The sequence below is a fragment of the Mustela putorius genome, unplaced genomic scaffold, assembly GCF_011764305.1.
Source record: "Mustela putorius furo isolate JIRA1106 unplaced genomic scaffold, ASM1176430v1.1 tig00003845_pilon_pilon_pilon, whole genome shotgun sequence".
Classification (NCBI taxonomy): Eukaryota; Metazoa; Chordata; class Mammalia; order Carnivora; family Mustelidae; genus Mustela; species Mustela putorius.
Genome location: NW_025421998.1, coordinates 8683524 through 8704662, shown reverse-complemented (window position 1 = coordinate 8704662; position 21139 = coordinate 8683524).

Sequence of the window (21139 nt, the reverse complement as noted above, 5' to 3'; positions counted from 1 at the left end):
CTATTTGCATGATTTTTCCTTCATCATTTCACTTTATTTTATTTTATTTTTTTACAGATTTCATTTTTTTATTTGACTGAGAGAGAGAGTAAGAGCAACAGGAACACAAACAGAGGGAGTAGGAGAGGGAAAGCAGACCTTCTGTTGAATAAGGAGTCCAATGTGGGGCTGGATCCCAGGACCCTGTGATTATGACCCTAGCCAAAGGAAGACATTCAATAACTGGATCCCCCAGTTCCCCCTATTATTTCACTTTAAATCTTTTTGTATTTTTGATTCAAGAATAAGTCCCCTATAGATAGCATACATTTGGATCTTGCTTGTTTATTTCTGTATACAGTCCAATAGGTTCTGCCTTTTTATTGGGTTATTTAATTCATTCACATTTAATTAATTATTAATTTGGTTTGATATTTGCACTTACCATTTTACTTCTTTCTACGTTTCATGCTTTTTTGTTCCTCTGTTCTTCATTTACTGCGTGATTTTGCATTAAGTGAATATTTTCTAATACAATATTTAAATTTACTTGCATTATTTTTTACTATATACATATTTTTTAGTTATTTCCTTTAGGCTTTGCCACATATACCTTTACTTTTCAGATGTTTCAGACTTACACAAACTAAAGTCCAGTGAGATATGGACACATTATTCTTACATGTTCACTTTTTCTCCTTTATGGTATTATTATTATACATACTACAACTGCATATGCCACAAACCCAAACATACCTTGTTGTAATTATGACCTTATGTAATTGCCTGTCTTCTAAAGAAGTTGAAAAATAAAAGAGAGAACAAGTATATATTTATAGCTTTTGTTATATTAACATTCTTATTTAGCGCTTCTGGTTCTCTTCACTTGTTTCTGTAGATTCCAGTTACCATCTGGAGTCACTTACATCGCCCCAACAGCTTTGCTCCTGCAAACTCTTTTATGCTGTTATCGGCAAATATGTTATGCTCTAACTGTTATGGGCTGAAAAATAAAATTACACACATATTGTTTTATATAATTGCTTTTGAAATTAGTTAAGAGAAGAACAGAGAAGAAATATGCATTTATACTATCTTTTTAAATTACATAATTAACTTTATCACTGCTCTTTGTTTTTTCATGTGGGTTCAAATTGATATCAGGAGTCACTTTGATCCTGAAGAACTCCATTTAGTTTATCTTGTAAAGTATGACTGCTCACAAAACTGTCTCCATTTTTAGTTTTCTGGGAGTGCTTTTACCTGGACTTCTAATTTAAAAGATAGCTTGGTTTGTAGGTTGGCATTTATTTTGTTCTTTAAGCACTTTGAGTACTTGTATCCTGCTGCCTTTTGATCTTTGTTGTTCTGAGGAGGACTTGTGTTTTCACTCTTATTGTGGTTCTCTCATAACTGATGAGTCATTTCTTTTAGGACTTTTAAGATTTTGTCTTTGTCATTATCTTTTGGTGTTTTTAATGTGATATGTCTGTAGTGCATCTCTTTGAACTTATTCCAGTTGGAGTCTGTTAATCTTCTTGAATGTGTAGATGTTCTTCATTCATCAGGTTACATGATATCTATCAATTTATCTTTAAAATTACTATTTATTTCTTTCACCAGTTCAAATATACCAGCAGACTTAACTAGTAAATTTTTCAGTTAATTATTAAAATTTTCAGTCCAGAATTTCTTGCTTATAATTTTCCATCTCTATATTGATTATCCCTATTTGATGAATCATGGTCATCATCAAAAGTTCCTCTACTTTGTTAAGCATGGCTTTCTTTAGTTCTTTGAATATGTTTATACTGATTACTTTGAAGTATTTTTCTGTTAAAACTGATATCTGGCTGCTCTCACCAGTAGTTTCTGTTGTCTGCTTTTTGAACTATGTATAGGTCAGACGTTTCTGTATCTTTACATTTCCCATAAGTTTTTGTTAGAAAGTGAACATTTTTGATAATATATCATAGCAATTCTGGATACCTCTCCCCTTAGGATTTATTATTGTTATTTCTTTATTTAGTGAGTGGCTGGATTATTTCAGTGAAGTTTTTTTCTTGTGGGTTCACCTCTTGGTGGGTGTGAAGCCAAAAGACACAACTGAGCCAAAGAATAGGAAAAGAAAGGGTTTTGCTTGAAACAAGTAAAGGAGAACACTGGGAATCTTTCCCAAAACAGTGTCTTCCTGAACAACAAAATTGGGGATGTTTTAGACTCAGGGTGTATTCAGATTTGGAAAGGGACTTACACGAAGGAGGATACAGGTTGGGGGAAAAGTCACGTTAAAGTGACTGAGTCCAGGTCAGAGTCATGAGGATCCGGTCCAGTGTCTAAGTGCTCAGAGAGGTATAGATCCTGCAAAGGTAGCTCAAGAGTTTGCATCAGGTCAGACTTCACTTGGGAATCAACACTGAAATATTATCGCTGATTTATTGTCTCCAATAGGATTAGGCTGTCTCCTGGCCTAGTAGTGGCTATTTGTTCTTATACTCTTTCATGAGACGGACTTTTCTTATGTCAAGAAATTTATGTCTGTCTTTCTTTTTCCAGGGACTCCTAACTTTTTCTGCTTACAAAGTCAGTTCTTCCTCCTTTCTCCTCACAGTGTGAACATCTTGATATTTTCCCTTGGTGGCTGCTGCCTTGGGCATGGGCACAGTCACCCTTGGAGGAGCAGTTTGGGTAGCCTTTCTTTGACTCTGTCTTCCATCTCTTAAGCTTCATTAATTGCTGGTGGATTGCTTTACTGTTCTCAACAGTATTTTGTGGCACAAATTATTCCCTACATGGATCCTATTAAAAACTCTCTTTTAGAGGGATAGACTTTTCCATCAGTGTTGAGAACCCCCAGAATGGCTATTTGTTGTCTTTCCAAGGTCATTTCTGGTCAACTTGTGCCCTACAGTTTAGCTTGTAAGTCTAATGAGTCTACCAGTATCCTCTCAACTGCTATTAATCATAGCCTCCATTGATCTTGAGTGTGTCCCTAAGTTTGAGATTCTTTCATTTTGTCACAAAAGGAGTAAGTTCCTTTGGGAAGAAATTTGTAGCTCTGTTTTTATGGCCTGTTTCTCCTCCCAAGCAAAATATAAGCCCAGGGTCTGGAGCTGGGGATGGGGACAGTGTGATGCTTCTGTGTTACACCCTTGCTTTGGAAATGCTGTGAGTGGTGCGGTGGGGAGAGTTGTAGCCTCAGGTCTTCCTAGTTTTCCTCTCCCAGCATGGATTCCTCACCTAATGAGCTGGGATGTCAATAATCCCATGTTCAGTATTCTTCGTGCACTCCAAGTAAATTCTCTATCATATGAGTAGGATCTAGGGAGAAGGAAGCCCCATCTCTCACTCATCTTCAGCCTCTCACCCAGAACTTAGCTTCTACTGCAGGTAACCACAGTTGTGTGACAAATGCTGATACCCTGTCCCTTCCGGGAGACACTGCAACCTTCCAACCTGGAATGATCTTCATTGCATCCATCTGGAGTAGAGTTTCTGTCATGCTAAGCTAGGGGGAGAGAGAAGGAGTGGATTGTGCCACAAATGCCACAGAATATTGTTACTGATTTTTTAGTATATATTTTTAAATAAATGTTTCTTCTTTTGTTGTATACCCTTAGGGTCATTTCCAAATATGTATTTTCCTATAATGTTTAGCCATCTCACTGGGGACTGGGTCCATAAAACCTTTCATTTTGCCACACTGCTGGTGGTGCTTCCTAGAAGTTTTTATATTTTATTTTTGATACTATACTTATATTTGTTCTCCTCCTAAAACCTCCCCAAGATGAGTGAAGCCTAAGATGCTGATCTGGATGGGGGTAAATTTTGGAGACCTGATCTATGGCGCAGCTATAGGACAAAGGAAAGTTGTGATCCAAAGTCAGGTGAGATTGAGCCTGAAGACAAATAAGTTGAAAACCATGGGTTGTCCAGACCTCTAGTCCAGAGGAAAGGATCCAGCACAAGGAACAAGACAGACAAACACATTTAGAAAGCTGGACTTGGAGAGGTGCCCCTACATGGCATTGGACATTAGCAGGAAGCCTCTGATATTGTGGAAACTCAGCGTAGGGAGAGCTCTGATACTTTGACAATTCACAAGGATCTTATAGAGTGATTTTTGATCCATGAGATAATTATAATTCATATATGATCTATCACTTTTTGTACACTCTCTTACTTTCCTTTATTGAGTAATATTTCCATTCAATGTATTTATGATTTCCTTTTTAAAAATGTATTTTAGATATTCTTCCTACCTTCACATTATATTTTCAGAAGTATATGTGTGTACTTTAAAAGATCTCCAGGCTCCCCTGAGGCTATTGACTTTATTACTTGGAATTTTATCTGTGTCTTATTACATTCTGAAATGTAGTGATTATCTGGAGGTTTTTTCCTTACCTCAATGTTGAAGTTACTTTGGAATATCATATTTTAAAAAATAGTAAACAAAATTATTTAAGACACTGAGCCAGTGTTCATTCTTTCTATGGAATTTAAAGAAAAATAAAAACAAGGAAAAAAGATACACACTCTCTCACACACATGTTATATATGTATGGGTGATATGTGTGTGTGTGCATAAATATCCCAGGCTTTGAACATTGGAAAAAATATTTTTAAGTAATTTTTTATAGCTACATAGACTGGAATATTTCAGATCATATACAAATAATACTTTCAAAGAAATTTAACAACATGAAAATTCTTATCATAGGTAAACAAAATAAAAAAAAATTTAAAAATATCTGGTTCAAATTTATGTATACAAGGATACAACAGTGTCATCTCCCCAACTGTCCCCCACCAACAAGAAGAAGAAAAAAGGGAAATCTAAGCAAAATACATTTTAGGAAAGTGGTATCTCAAAATATAAAAAATGTATATATTGTCTTTTAGTGGCAAGAATATGGATTATAGTAAGCTTGAATTAATTGTGTGGAGAAGAACATAATGAGGTAAACATAAAATGGGCATTGTAAGTGGTTTTTCTCTTATATACAGACTACCACACAACTGCCTCTCCCAACTGCTCCCCTGACTCACTGATTTTCTGGTAGCGATCAAAATGCCATATTTTTAGATGTAGTCACTTGCACAGTGCAAAATAAGTTGTCTCCACTTCATGTCACAATCAGGTATTTTGATAATCCAAGTCTGGATGATTGAAGTACCCCCTTAGAACCACCTGGTCCAACTTTGAAACTTCTCCAAATTAATTTCACATTTATGACTCATTTGAGTAGCTACTTTGGATTTCAAAACAAATTTATGTTAAATAATCATTTACTGTTAGGCTTCTTTGATGAACATATAAGTGTTTTCTCTCACTATGCTATAAATAATATTAATAAATTACTCCACATACTCAATAATGACATAAAATATGGGAAATTTCTTAGCATTGTATAAATTTCATAAATTTAATTAGATTTAATCATTACTTATGGGATTATAGTTTATTAGGTCCAATAATGCTTTACATACATGTTGAGTTAGGTAAAAGTTTTAAAAAGTATAAAAAAGGTGTGATAAGTTGCATTTGTCAAAAAAATTAATATCAATCATTACAAACATGTAGGACAATGGATGAAAATAGATAACTAGAGAAACATGCATCAAATAATAATGACCTTGAGGTTACTGACGTTCAAAGTTGGTATTACAACGTCCTCTACTTCTCCAGCCCAATCAGTGAGGCTTGTGGAATTTTTCTGCCCCTAGTACCATCAAGGTCAACCTAAGCCACTACTACTCCTGTGAACCAGTGAGCAGTCACTGAGTGGTTTTTCTACTCACACTATGCCCCCGTGCTGGAATCCACAACCCACTCTAGAACTGAGTGTAAAACTAAGTCGGACTGCTTCCCTTCACGCTGAGAATGGAGTAAAGGGGCATGGCCTGGCCCCTGCCTCCCTCCGACCTCATCTCCTGCTCTCCCCTGCTTTCACACTCCTCCACTACTCTGTCTTCTTTCTGTTTTCCTATTTCTTCTGCCCAGACAGCCTTCCCACATTGCTTGGGGTCCTCCTCATCGCTGTTACCTCAAAGGCACCTCCTTGAGTGCTGGCTAACAGAGACCAGTGGCCTCGCCCCCTGTCACTCTCTATCATACCGCATTGGTTTATCCTTTTACAGTGTTGCCATGACTTACAAGTATCCCCGCCCATGTGTGCTTACCGCCACATCACTTGCTTCCCTTTTAGGGACTCAGTTTCCGTGCAGGCAGAGAGCCTCTCATTCTTTTTTTTTTTTTTTTTTAAAGATTTTATTTATTTATTTGTCAGAAATCACAAGTAGGCAGAGAGGCAGGCAGAGAGAGAGAGAGAGGGGAGGAAGCAGGCTCCCTGCCCAGCAGAGAGCCAGATGCGAGACTCTGTCCCAGGACCCTGAGATCATGACTTGGGCTGAAGGCAGAGGCTTAACCACTGAGCAACCCAGGTGCTGGAGAGCCTCTCATTCTTGTTCCTTCTCAGTCCACAGTAACTCACACGTTGCTGGGCACATTCTTGACACTCAGCAAAAACTGCCTGTGTGAATGAGTAAACTAATTTCAAGTCCACAGCCTTTTCTGTTTCCAACCTGCCTTATTCCTGAACTCTTTAGCGACTTCTCCAGTATTTTTGTAAAAAAAAAAATTCAACATTTCAAATTTTCTGAGTGAATGAAATCACTTTAATTCTTGCCTATGGCATTATGATGATGAGAATAGCCTCGGAAGACCACGAGGGTCAAAAGCACAGTGCCTGGGTCCTTCTAAGACCATTAGTGATGTCTCAGTGTCAAAGAGCTTATACTGTGTAAGTGAACACTTATCCCTTATTTCTTTGAAACAAATACAGGTACAGTCACACATCAACACTGTCTAGGTTACTGTAATACTCCTGTGATAAAACACACCAGTTCACCATCAAGGGTGTGCACCAGAGTCACAGATGGAGGGTAAGCAACAGTGGGCTCCTCTCCTGGGTATGCTCTAGATATTCTACAGGCTTGGGGGTATAATCAGGATCTCTGTGTGTTGACCATGCTGCACAAATGCTTTGGCGAACACAGGACATTGAGAACATTCTTCTGAGAGATCATAGATTCTTTGTAAGGGAGGTGTCGGTAACCACAGATTCCTATTCAGCCGGGCACTACTGGAAAAGACGTTAGATGAATTTACACACAGGGTAACCATCAACAATACTTACAACTCTGAGGTCTTAGAGGTTCAACAATACTTACAACTCTGAGGTCTTAGAGGTTCAATAGTACTTACAACTCTGAGGTCTTAGAGGTATAGAAAGAAGTATCTGGAAAGTTATTTGAATATCATTTCAATGATAGTGCTATTAGACATAAATCCGAGAGACTACTTTAGAAGTGCTCTCTTTCCAAAAACCAAAATTTCATTTTTGAGGAATGAGGGGCTCAAGTAATGTAACCACTTTGGATAAGTTTCCACAGCCATATAGCACACACCGTGACATTTCCCCACATCCTCTCACCAAAAAATCTCTAATTCCATGCTGGATTCCCGTGTTTTGGAAACGTTGCATTTATTCACCAGTTTTGTGAAGCAGCCCTGTGAAATGAAACTATGAATCAGGTGAATGTACTAAATTTTGAAATATTTTAGCTTTACCATGGGTAGAAAGTTTATGTTATTTGGAATTACAAAAATCCTAGAGCTCTCTGTGAGATTTGTTGCTGGAGAAGTATCACATCACTCTTTCCTGAGCTTAATCCTGGCTTCCAGACCTTCTCTGCAGGTGAAATGTATGTCTGCTGCTTGATTTGGACCTTGGCTGCAGGGCCCGGCTTGAATTCATTTTCACTGACTGCACCTGGGAAACCTATAGATCCTTCTCAGTTACTTGTCTCTCTGCACTCACATCAGTTTAAAGCACCAGCCTGTACACATATTTTCTGGTTTTCCACATTCTGATAACGAAACATTTTTAGCACACTGCCTGGTGACCAGAAAAGTCAGGTTTTAGATTTTTTTTCTGAAATAAATGTCATCTCTATTCCCTGAAAGGCATCGAGCTTGATAACAATCTTTCCCTTCATCCCCAAGAAATATATCATAATTTCTGTTTTAGGGGGTAGGGGAGGAAAAAATAAGAATCTTGTATTTTATTTGAAGTACTTCTTAAAATTCTTTAAACATTAATAAAACTGCCTGCATTTTCAAGCTACAGAGTTCCAGCACTCATGTATGTGCTTGGAAAACACATAGATTATACGAACACTACAATTTTCAATCCTTCTTTTTTCATTAAATACTTCCAAAAAAAACAAGACAACAGGCCCCAAATGGAGCCAATTATGCTGAACCCCATGTCCCCAAACCAAGATTTTTTTTTTTTTTTTAAAGATTTTATTTATTTATTTGACAGAGAGAAATCACAAGTAGATGGAGAGGCAGGCAGAGAGAGAGGGAAGCAGGCTCCCTGCTGAGCAGAGAGCCCGATGCGGGACTCGATCCCAGGACCCTGAGATCATGACCTGAGCCGAAGACAGCGGCTTAAACCACTGAGCCACCCAGGCGCCCCCCAAACCAAGATTTAAGCGTGGTTTTGGCTCTCCCAGAAATGGAATCTTCAGCCAGTTGATTGATCAAGACTCACATGAGGAGCACTAGTTAGGTCATCTGCCTCATTAGGTCCCTGCAGTCTCTTAAAAAAAGGGACCTTGCAGTCAGCAACCTGCCTTTTTAGCCAGTACAGCTTCCTTGTCCCTGCTTTCTTATGTCTATAAAAGTCTATCATTTGGGACAGCTTCCAGGAGCTCCTTGATGTCTGTGAGATGGTATGCCTACCTCATTGAATTGGTTATTGCTCAAATGGACTCTTAAAATATTTAGTATACCTCAGTTTCTCTTTTAACACACAATATCTTTCCACCCTATACCTAATATTTTATCTTATTAAGTCAACTCAATTTTGCTATTCATACCTGCACGCATGTTAAAAGCCAAAGCACCATCCATGATCGCTAACTTTACCCATTTGATCACAATTGATTGAACATGACCTTGCAGACCTTTCGGAAGGGAGACACAGGGAGGCAGCATGGCCTTCCAGGCTGATGTCATGGTGCAAAACAAAGACAAATGAGTCCCTGGTTTAGAGTCTGAAACATGTAGTTGAAGAGCAAATGACCTAGAGGGTTAGGTAGTATTGGTGTGATCATTTTGAAGGAAAGAACCTGGATAGATATTTGAAGGTGAAGAGAAGTGAGTGAGGCAGACAGGGCAAGCATGGACCTTGGCTCCAGGATGGGCTGGGGGGACAAGGAGGGGTGAGCATTTGCAAGCTGAGAAGCAGCATTCTGAAGTCATGACAACAACAGAAAATCTGGCTCTTTCAAACAAAAGGGTTGCATGTGTGTGGCTGAAGCCCAGATGAGGGGAGATTCTGGCTTGTCTGGAAAGTATGTTAAGAGAAAAGGGATGCTACCTAAAATGGGTGGAGGGGAGTTTTGACATTTATCCAGTGAACAGTGAGAGTCCAGCTCAGTCCTGGAGGGAGGCACAGGCTGTCTGGAATGTGGAGGACAGATGTAAGGAACCAGGACTCCTAGCCAGAGCTTTTGCTGGGAGTCTCCTGCGAGAATTCCAAAATTCAGAGGCCTGGGGTTTTAGGCCACAGGGAGGAAGTAGGTTGGTCCAGGACATGGTTAAGAGGGAGTATGGATCACACATTTGGTCACTTAGGGGCAGATGGTGAAAGAAATGAAGGCGGAAGATGCGTCTCGTGCTTGGACAACATCATGGTGGCTGAGGAGTCTGACTTGGGCCAGAATCTCTTGTGTCATGGCTCAGGCCTGAATACAGGCAAGGCCTCGCTTGGCAGGCCTCTTGGAAAAAGCTGCCTTCTGCACAACACAAGGAAGCTCTTGACCCCTCACCCCCTGCCAGGTTCCTACCTATACACCTGCATTACTAAACCAGGTGCCTCCTGATCAGGCTGTTTCTCCCCCAACTCCGTACGCTCTACCTACCCCCTCTCCTCTCCTCCTCCTGCTGATGTTTCTGTAAGGACTGAAGAGGCTGAGGATGAGGGCTGGAGAGGAAGTCCCTGACCCCAGAGCTGAATCTTTGAGAACAAAATTTGCTGGCTAGAAGGCTTGGAGAGAGAAATGTCATGTGATTAGGGAGCTCTGAATGGACAAATGCAGCAGTAGCAATGGGAACGAGGATGGGAAGATCAAAGACCTCCCTCCTGATCATGAGCTATGCAGAGAAGAAAATAAATGCATGTTTAGGTAAAAAAAAATGTAAAAAAAAATGCACGTTTTTTTTTCCCCAAATATTCATTGTTCATCATATCAGATTTTATTTTGGGCATATTTCATTTTGTTTTCTAGATTTTAATATAGGGCTCTTTAAGGTTTGCCTTCTATTGTGGTTACTATACCTGAATGCTATGGTCTGATAGTGTATGTCCCTGTGCCCTTCCCCCCAATTTGTTTGTTGAGATCCTAAGCCCCAACTTGATGATATTGGAAGGTGGGATCTTTGGAACTGATCAGGTGATGAGGGCTCTTTTATGTAAGAGGCCACAGAGTGTTGGGATTGCTTCTGTTCCTCTTAGGAGCCCTGACTAAGAAATTTAGGTACTTGGAGAGGCTCTAGAGGAATAGAATCTGGAGGTATATTTTCTGAATAGATTTTGGGGTTTCTAGAATTGACTTTTGACTCTGATTAGAATCAAAGACACTAATGCCTCTATTTCCAATGGTAAAAAGAGAATTGATAGTCCATGGTATAATAGACAATAGAGATACCCCAAAATGTCACCTATAGATACTCTTAATCAAATACCTATAAGAAGCAAGGATCTGAAAAAAAATAAAATTAAATTAAGATGTTAAAAAAAAGAAGCTAGGATCTGAGTGAACCTGTATATGATACTTTTAAATATTTTGTCAAACTAATGAGTACAAGGTAATTGAATGGTTGGTCCTAATGTCACTGGACAAAGGAAAAGAAAGGAAAGCATGGGTTTCATATTCTCAACTCAACCACCAAGTACATGCACTGAAAGTTTCTCTGCCTGCCCTGAAAGAGACCCATTCTGTTACCCCTGGACAGAGATTATGGAAAACCAAACTCAGAATCTCATAATGGCCATATCTAATTCTTAGCCTCACAGGGTATCAACTGTTAATGTGAGGGCATTGGTTAGAGAAAAATGGAATCCTGAAGTTGGAATAGGGACGTGTGGGAAGACCCGGATGAAACTGGAAACATTAACCCCCTAGATTCTGATGCATCTTCTTTGCCATTAGAAGCAGATTCTCCTCCAGGGTATTACCTCTGCGTTGCCTGGGGAAACTGTAATGGCCTCCACTGAGGCAGCTGCCTTGCAAGCTAATGTTGCTTTTCCTCAGAATCCAACCCTACCATCCCTTTTTGCTTCTAAACCTATAACTTGACTAAAGTCTCAAAAGACTCTAAAAGTAAGGTACAAAGTACACCCATAAGGAGGAAATACTTAAATTTATGAATTTATACAGGCAGAATTCTCAGAATTAAGTGTGACTATAGATATTAAGTGTGTGGGTTAATGGTTGAAGAAAACTGAAACTGGATCAGGTCAAATTTACCAATGTGGGTCCATGTAGGAGAGATTCTGTATTTATTGTTGCAGCTTGGAGAATCAGAAATGTTCTAACATTGGTTGGTTGGTTGGTTGGCTGAAATGTTGACCAAACAGATCACTGATAGGGCACTGTGAGAAAATAGAAAATATATACAGCTAACACTTGAATAATACAAGCCTGAACTGTGAGGGTCAGACTTTTCTAATTGCTGCTTTGGCTCTATGGTCCGCACAGGGACCATGCCTGTCTTGTCTTTGGTCATTGAGTGCCATCACTCGGTCTCTGCCACCCCAGGATCCAATTAACCCAATTGCATTTATGATTCTCAATTCAGTGGCTGCAGTTTCCACTGTAAGGTCTGACATACAGAGAACAGCAATCTTAGAGCTCTTTAGAGGTGCTGAGGAACCTCTTAGGAATTCATTTCTCACAGTTATGGTGAAAACTTGTTCTCTGGGTCCTTTCACGTAGGTCTATAGGTCTTAAATGACAAATCCACTCTAACATTCTAATTTCCCTAAGCCTTTGAATACATTCCTTTACAGTAGACAAGGCAAGTTTGGCATTTCTAACTTACTCACCCTAGGTCACCCTGCTGCCTTCCCCCAACCCCTGCCACACACACATTATTTGTCCAAAGAAGGATGAGGAAATTGAGTTAATAACTGATCATGGTGACATGAGAAAACTTCAGTAGAAATCCCTATAGTATGGTGTTTAGAGAGCTTCTGGGTTCTGAACACCACTACACCAGAAAGGTGATAGACCCCAATTCCACAGGGATAGAAGCTCCCCACTTGGGACCCTCCCAGACCTCACCCTATGTATCTCTTCATCTGACTACTTATCTATATCCTTACCATATCATTTAATAACCTGGGAAATGTGTTACCCTAAATCCTGTGAGCTGCTCTAGCAAATGTTTGAATCCAGGGGAGGAGGTCATGGTCAATTTATAGTCAAGTCAGACAGAAGTTATGGATGGACTGGGCACTCACTACTTACATTTGGTGTCTGAAATTGGGGGACAGTCTTGTGGGACTGAGCCCTTAATCTGTGGCATTTGACACTATTTCCAGGTAGACAGTATTAGAATTGAGTTAACTTGTAAAGCATCCAGCTGGTCTCACAGAGAATTGCTTGGCATGGGGAGAGAAGACCACACAGCTGGAGACCAGAAGTACCAGAAATATGAGGAGTGTGGTATAGTATAAGAATAAAGGAGAAACAGAATGGGGGACTGATAACATTTTCCTAGCAGACACCATTCCTCAGGGTGATAGCCGGCTACTCGGTGGCATATAGATTGCCCTGGACCACTTCCATCATGGAGCAGGCAGCATTTTTCTCTTACTTGAATAAGCACACTCACTTTGGATAGAGATTTGCCTTCCTGCACACAATGCTTCTGCCAAAACTACCACTGATGTTCCACATTCATGCACCGAGAGTGCCTTATCCACTATCATGATATTTCATACAGTATAGATTCTGATGAAGGAAGTCACTACACAGCAAGTGGGCCCATGCTTATGGGGATCACTGATCTTACCATGTTCCCTACCACACCAAAACAGCCTCCTTTATAGATTGATGAAACTCAGTTAAGTGCCAGATGTCAACACCTTGTAGGGTGGGGTGAGGTTTTCCAGAAGACTGTATGCTCTGAAGGAGCATATGGTCCTGGTTCTATTTCTCCCACAGCCAGGACTCCCAGGTTCAGAAATCAAGGGATAGAAATGGGAGTGGCATCATTCACTATTACACCCTGGTAAACCACCACCAAAATTTTTGCTTCTTTTTCCCGTGATCTTATACTCTGGTGGCTTAGTTCCAAAGGGAGGCCTGCTTTCAGCAGGAGACACATTGATTTTATTAAACTAGACTGTAAGTTTCCCACATGGCCATTTTGTACTCTTCATGCATCTTCCTGTGCTGGTTGAGGTATTGATCAGAGTGCTACTCCACATTGCAGGTAAGGAAGCCTATGCTTGGAATGCAGGAGACCCCTAGAGTGTCTCAGTGTTAGCAGGCCCTGTGACTGAGATCAATGGAAATCTATAAGAAATCAGTGCAAGAAGGACTACTAATGGGCTGGTCCCATCAAGAATTAAGTTAGGGTTACCTAAACATGGCCCAAAACCAAGATCAGCTGAGGTGCTTGCAGAGTGCAAAGGAAATATACGATGGGTAGTGGAAAGGGGTTATGAATGCCAACTATGTCCATGTGACCAGTTACAGAAGCAAGGACTACAATTGTCATAAGTATTTCTTACTTTTATAAATTTATGTATATGTGCATATGAGTGTGTACACACACAGACACACATACAAATATCTTTGTTTTCTTCCCTGTTATCCTCTTATCATATGACATAAGATGAGTTGACTTAGTATCAGAATGTTATCATATTTAAGTTCCGTTAACTTTATATCCCAATATATAAGTTATGGAAGACTAAATGTCAGCCAGAGACTCTGTATCCCTCTCTTATGGAAAGGATGATTGTGTTTTGGTTATGGTCTACAGTTGTTTATGTTAGATGAAAGCACAATCTTATTATTGCCTTTATTTGGAGGTTAAGTGTCATTTAAGGAGATGCAGATCGGAGGCAAACTGACGGGGGTAAATTTGTGATGATTAATTTTATGTGTCAACTTGGAGGATGGTCTTGGATGAGATTAACATTTAAATTGATCAGTTTGAATAAACAGACAAAGCTCTGTAATGGGGTCATATGTATTCAGTCAGTTGAAAGAATAAACACCCAATGTATCTGAACAAGAGGGAATTGTTCGTCAGGTGGCCGTTGGACTTGAACTGCAACATACTATCTCCTGAGTCTCCCGCACCCCTGCTCACACTGCGGGTTTTGGGTTCACCAGCCTCTATTATTGCCCATGTCAATTCCTTTATTTTCAAGCCAAAAGAATAGAAAAAATTTCTTGGCTGCTTAATTCTTCTGTTAAGCTCTTTTAGTAATAAAGAATAAACCTAGGTCGGTTAAATAAAACTAAACAAAGCCAAATTCCTGCTAATTGGGATGCTGTTTTCATAAATGCCAAGTGTTGAAATCTATGATTGGAGACTTTTGTCTTTGTGTTTGGGTGTGTGCATATGTAAGAATGTGTACATGCAGTGTGTGCGTGTGTGCGTGTGATTATGATTAATGACATTTAAATATTAGCTAAATATGATACTGGGCACCATGATATTAGATTTTTCAAATTTGAAATGTGTCAAAATAGTCACATTAAATTCAATTTTATCTGGTAAAAACACTTTTGCTCTTTTATGTGTAATAACAGGAGAGAAAAATTTATTTTTGATCCATAATTGATAAAATGGGAATATTAATGGTAGAATAAAGTCTCAAATATTAGACCCTCAACTCAGGTAATAAAGCTCTTGCTTAAATAGCATAGGGCTCATTTCCATTTGAGGTGTCTTGTGCCTGCGCCAGCACTGTGACATGACCTAAATATTAAGACCGTGTCTGAAAAACTTGCATGTGTTTTACTTCAAGATGAAAAATGTAGAAAGAAGGACACCTTTTTATTTCTTATTGTTTGTCTAATGAAGAATGGAACAGTAAATAGTAAATAATAAATGCTACATTTTCTTCTTTTTAATTAAAATTTTTGTACAAGGTTGTTCCTGGATTGTGTTAGAGATCAAATCAATCTAGATTAAGTAAATTAATGACTCTTTATGGATTGTGGGTTAAATCTTATAGTTACAGCTTTAATTCTATGTTGAAATTAGTCCTTTCAATATTAAAAATGTTTGAAAGGGACAGACTCTCCTTCAACTTGGCAGTGTTTCGCTGGGGTGGGTGGGTATCAGGTGTGCCCTGCATGCTGGCTACACAGTGACATTTCACATGCTCTATTATTATCATGACACTTCAGGAAGTTAATAAAAGGACCCAGAAAGAACCTAAACCTGGGGTGTCTCAAAGGGTGGACTTTTCATACAATATTGATATTAAGAGGTAATCACGAGAAAAATAGTAACCAGCAAACTGTAAAAGCAAACGGGACTTCAGGAAACTGTGGGAATACAGAACCAGGCTACCTTTTATTTTGCAACATCACCAGGCAGGGGCATATTGGAGACACAGGTTGAAAGAAGAATATAGCTTAATAGAACTAAAGCAATTTGCTTTATCTAATTGAGGCATAAATAATTATAATGATCCATCTTGTAGAAAATAAAAAAGAAGACTCATTAAAGCCTGGGTGTGAACAGGAGTGCAATGTTAACTTGGTTACCATTCCTCAACCCATATTGATTTTTAAATTGCCATTCTTGAATGTCCAAAGTTCAAGAATCCAGAAAAACTTGGCAGAGTACTCAACATCTACATTCTGCAGTGAACAAGCACAAGTCTCTTAAATAAAGTAGACTTTTGTGTAAGAAGGTGGCCTACAGAGGTGGAATGGATAAGTAGTAAGGTCTTTACAATCCCCGAAGGGAAAGTTTGTTTAAGGGAATGCAGAGGCTCAGCACCAAACAGAAGCAAAGCACCCCAGTTATTGGAGGTAACACATGTCAGTCTCTTCATCAGACTTCATCTTGATTTGGACACTAGAATTCCATTAGGGAGCAATAACCTTTACCTAAAACATTTCAGGTTGGTGACAGTCCTAACAGAGGTGACACTTCGAGACATTGCATTTTGGAAGGATGAATGTTCCTGTTTTCTTTGAGTTACTTGGATAAGAAGCAAAGACCTGATGCTGGGGCATCTAAGAAGGGCCAGGATGAGAAGGAGGAAAAGTTCCAGATCCTGTATAAAATAAATTTTCTTACTTCTTATTTTCTAACATGCCTTGGCCCAAAGATGCTAAAATCATAGCATGGAAATTAGAATCATCCATTGACAGAACAGTGAACTGTACAGAGTTTACCAACAAAAATAGGAAATGGTGTATTTTAGAACTTGCATCAAATCGTGGGAAAATTCACACAAAATGGTTGCTTTTCTTGATAGAGATTTGTATCATGTTTTACATATTTGGGTGTATTTCCTAACATTTTCTTTTCTTTGATCATGTTTTTCATTAGAGCAGCCATAGAGTATATTCCAATTGTAAAGTCCACTTTACGCAGGAGATGACCTGGAGAGGAGCTTAAGGATGTGTAATGCTTCTCGCAAGATGCCTGATGATGCTTTCTAACTAAAAAAAAAAAAAAAAAAAAAAAATTCTCATTGACTCATCATTCAAGAAGTTTGGAAATGTGGCAAAGTAAAACATGAGCTTCTGGGTGATGTGGATTCACTTTTATGAAGGAAGAAGTCCCCACTTGCTTGCCAATTTTTTCTGGTATAATCAAAGCTATAAATAGTTGGCATATTTTGGCAAGGGCTATGAGCAGAATAGTAATATTACTATTACTATTTGGTTATTAAGTTTTAATTTCTTACTAAAGAGGTTGAAATCCATCTTGAGAACTTCTATCTGTACCAAGATGTTAGGAAGGTGGTATAAGAAACAAAGGCCTTATTATTAAGATAGAAACAGAAGAGCAATCAAGGACCTAGAACAAAGCCTGGCACAGAGTGGTTATTTAAAAACATTTACATTCATAATTATATATGCATTTCAAATGGTTCTTTTGGCTTTTCTTGGACTGTTCTAGGTGAGACGCTGAAGAGAAGCCAGCCAAGGTCACAGGTTTTTAGTGGTGATCAGATAGTAAGCTGACAGGGTCCTTGCAGTCTTAGGGCCAAGTCAGGGACCAGCCCTACCCCCCCAGGGTTCAGCCCTAAAGCAGGGCCATAATGGCAGCTTGCAGAAGCCCAGAAACCACAGAGAAGATTTGCCCTGAAGCCAGTTGATCTGACAAAATATAGTGCAACAGCAAGAAGACTGTTATTCACGTGTAGATTATCTCATTGATTGTTCTATTGAATTGTAAATGTAATGATCAAGGTGACTCCACAGTGACTGTATTGTGCTTGAATCCTATAAAAAGGCTGTGATTGAATAAACTTCGTCTTGGCAGCATTGGCTGCAACCCTCTGGGTCCCATCCTTTGTGTCTCTTTCTTTCTCATTCCCACCACAGAACTCAGGTTTCTCCATTCAGTTAAGGCTGGTTCCTTGGCAAGTGGTGCCTGAACAGGGGCCTGAGTATTCAGGATTGGCAGATGCCACAGCAGTTGAGGAACTCCTCCAGGGTAGAGGCATCTTAGTATTTGGAGTTGGTGAGTGAAGGAACAATGTGCGTCCGGAGAAATAAACTATGGGGCAGCTACAGGCCAGGAATCGGGTACTTTGTGTACACGTTCTTAAATCTATGAAAGTATCATGGAACAAAAGTTAGTGATGCTCAAATAGAGAGATTTATTAAATTTTCCAAGAAGTTTGCCCCTGGTTTCCTGAGGAGGACATAGTTAATCTTCCTAATAGATGTGGGGCTTCTCCCTCGCTCATTTCCCAGTCAAGGGCTGTAAAGGGAGCCAACTGTGGTTAATCTTCCTCAGGATGGAGACTTCAAGGGATACTCCCAAGCTGTTGCCAAAGCTCCCTTTATTTCAGGGAAATTTCCTGTCTTCTCTGGCCCAATGTAGACTGCCTAACCCCTCCCTCCTTGTTGGTGGGAAAGCCTGGCATCTGGTCCTCTGTTGGAGCTGATGAGCTCTAAAACCAGGAACCCTTTCTCTGGCTTCTGGCAGCACTCCATCTCTTCTGTCTCCCCCTTCTTCTGTCTCTATACCAACTTGGGTGCAGCTCACATAACTGGCCTCTAGACCACCCTTAGTGCCTCCTGCACAATGGTTCCTCCTCTCTTCACTGTCTAGGAGCAAGAAGAGCACCCCCTGGACCTAACACCTCCCACTCCAGATTTCCCCACCAGGGTCTCAGGTAAAAGTTGAAAATCGGTTGGGCCCACGTGGAACATAAATCAGTATTTAAACTAAGTTAAGTTTGTTGGTTAATTAAGATAGATGTGTCTTTAAAGTTATCAGCACTAAAAGTAAGTAAAACTTATTCTATCAAGGTTGGCTGAAGGTCAAATAAGGTCATATTATCTCATTGAAATTTGTTAACAAAAAGATAATTAAACTGATTATTAATTTCCTCAAAGCAATTAATTAATTGGTCATTAATTACCACAGGTAATTAAGATAGCTTTCAAAGTCCTTGGTAACTTGAAACTTTAAAGTTTTGCTTGGATGATAAATGGAATTAAATATGTTGGACATCTACATCTTTTCCAAATGGGATAAAGTGCTACATCATGGATTACTAGACATAGGCTTGTGCTTTTGACTTCTTACTACAAAGATACTGGATATTTAAATCTGTTGGTAAACATGTTTTGTGCTTAACTGATTCACAAATTTGCCATCTAAAGAATGCTGGTGTAACAGTTCACAGTTGGTTAATACTTAGTTGTCACTGTAGACTTAGGTGTTTCTAAGACTGCAGAATTATGTTAACTGTAACTAAGACTGATAGAAATTAGGGAAACAACTCTGTATATGGAAAAGTAGAATACATGTAAGAAAGATATATGAAAGAGGAATACATCTTTGTTGAAAGTTAAAGAAGGTAATTTGCCCTCAATGAGAGGGTTGTTGGTGAAGAAATGGCTTGGGACTAAAACAGAATGCAAAGGAAAGTTGTAAAAGCTTTGTGATGGGAAATCTTTGGAAACAGATTTTAGGTGTGGTCAGCATGGACTAAGATCAAAATGAATGGATTTTAAGTACATTGATAAAAGATTTGAAATCTGCCCTCTCTTAAAGGACAAAGCATTGTTGGTCTGCTCTTGATAAGAAAATATAAATAGTTGTTTTCTCATTGCCTATCCAGAAAAAAATGCTTTTATCAGGTCTTTGACCATCCCTAAGCCTATTTTAGGCATGTGCTTTAAAACTGTCTAAGGTTTTAACAAAATTCCCCAAGATTTAAATCATGAACAAAGTCTTATTGACTAATTAGGCTGGCTTGTTTGGTATGTTACCTTCTGGTTCTGGCTGGTGAAGTATTATGTGTCAGTGGATCACAGAATAACCGAGTTTCCTTGTCTACAGCATCATAGTAAACTATTTTACTGGATCTTTAACAAGGTCCATTTCTGAGTTTTTGTTATTTGTAATTGTTCTAATTCTCTTGTAAAATGAGTTTCATCTTCAAGGAGACTGATATAAAGGACTTTCAGGACAAACACAGGTAAACAATATCTTTAAGATCAGAACTGAAATGAGTGAGAGTTTCCAGAACTAACTAAAAATTGCATCAAACTATACCGGAATTAGTAACATGGGACTACATAAACTAAAAGATTATAATGTTGTGACTCCTGTTTGAAACATTGCTGGCTCTCCAATGCCCACTTTTGCAGACTAAAGAAGCTTTTTCTTAAAATATTTGTGACTTACAGAAATGTAAAAATAGTTATTTGTAAACAAACGAAAACACTCTTTTTTTTTTTTTTTTGCACTCAACTTTTCTATCTAAACCCTCTGAAACTCAAAAGGTCTCAGTATTCCTTCTTCCATGGCAACCCCAGTCATTTGCATAAATTCAGTAAAATGGACACCATTGGAAACATGGGTTATTTTACCAAGGCTTTGACTGGAATGTCATATTTGAGGAAGACATGCATAAACTCAGATATGACCAGACAGCTTAAAGAAACTAAGGTTGACTTTATGAAATCTTGGAGCCATAAGCCCCTGGGAACTGTTGCTCTGATACCTTGCTTACAGAGTTCCCAGTGGCCTCACCAGGTGAGTAAAGAATGTCACTTCCTGGCAGGTGCAGGAACCTTGGATACTTTGGAAACCTCAAGAAGATGAATTTGCCCAAATCCTACAGGTATTGCAGGCATGTCTGGTGGCAAGTATGTGGCTTGGCTTCTGGCCTGGAGAGGCTACTAAAAGTTTAACCTAGAGATTTCTTATAAAAGTTCCAGCAAAGCAGATTCTAAAAGATCTATATGTTCACTCACTGTTCTTGCTGAGCTTATGTAAATAATTAGGCCAAGTCTGTTAAAACTGGACTTGTTTTTCAAGTAAATTAGTCCTGATTTGGCTATTTCTGGAAATGAGGGTTATTTTAGAGAGAAAAGTTATGTTTCAGTAACAAACCTCTGTGGATATTATAACTAAATCTGATTGTCTTTAAGTGTTTGCTGTTTAACTAAGCTAGACAACTTGAGGTACACTTTAGGTATGTTGCACAATAGCTCATTCAGATAATTTTCTTGTCTTTTATTCTGTGGGGATAATAACAGAACCCAAGGGCTCATGATAAAAAACTGGAAAATGGAATTGCTTCCCCAACAATTGTATAACTTTACTATCACCTTGATCCCTATATGGCTGGGATAATGAAATCATTCCCTAAAAGCCAGAGCATATGCCACTCCATAGGGTTAACTACAGACTTGTGGAGATAGTAGATGGCCCCACTTCCCTTGTGACTGGATTGGATAATGCACTTGGGGATAGCCTTATCTCCTGAGACAAGTTTTCTCCCACTTGTCAGTGATTCCTTGTAATTAGAACAGTAATGATTTACCTCAAAGAGGTCTT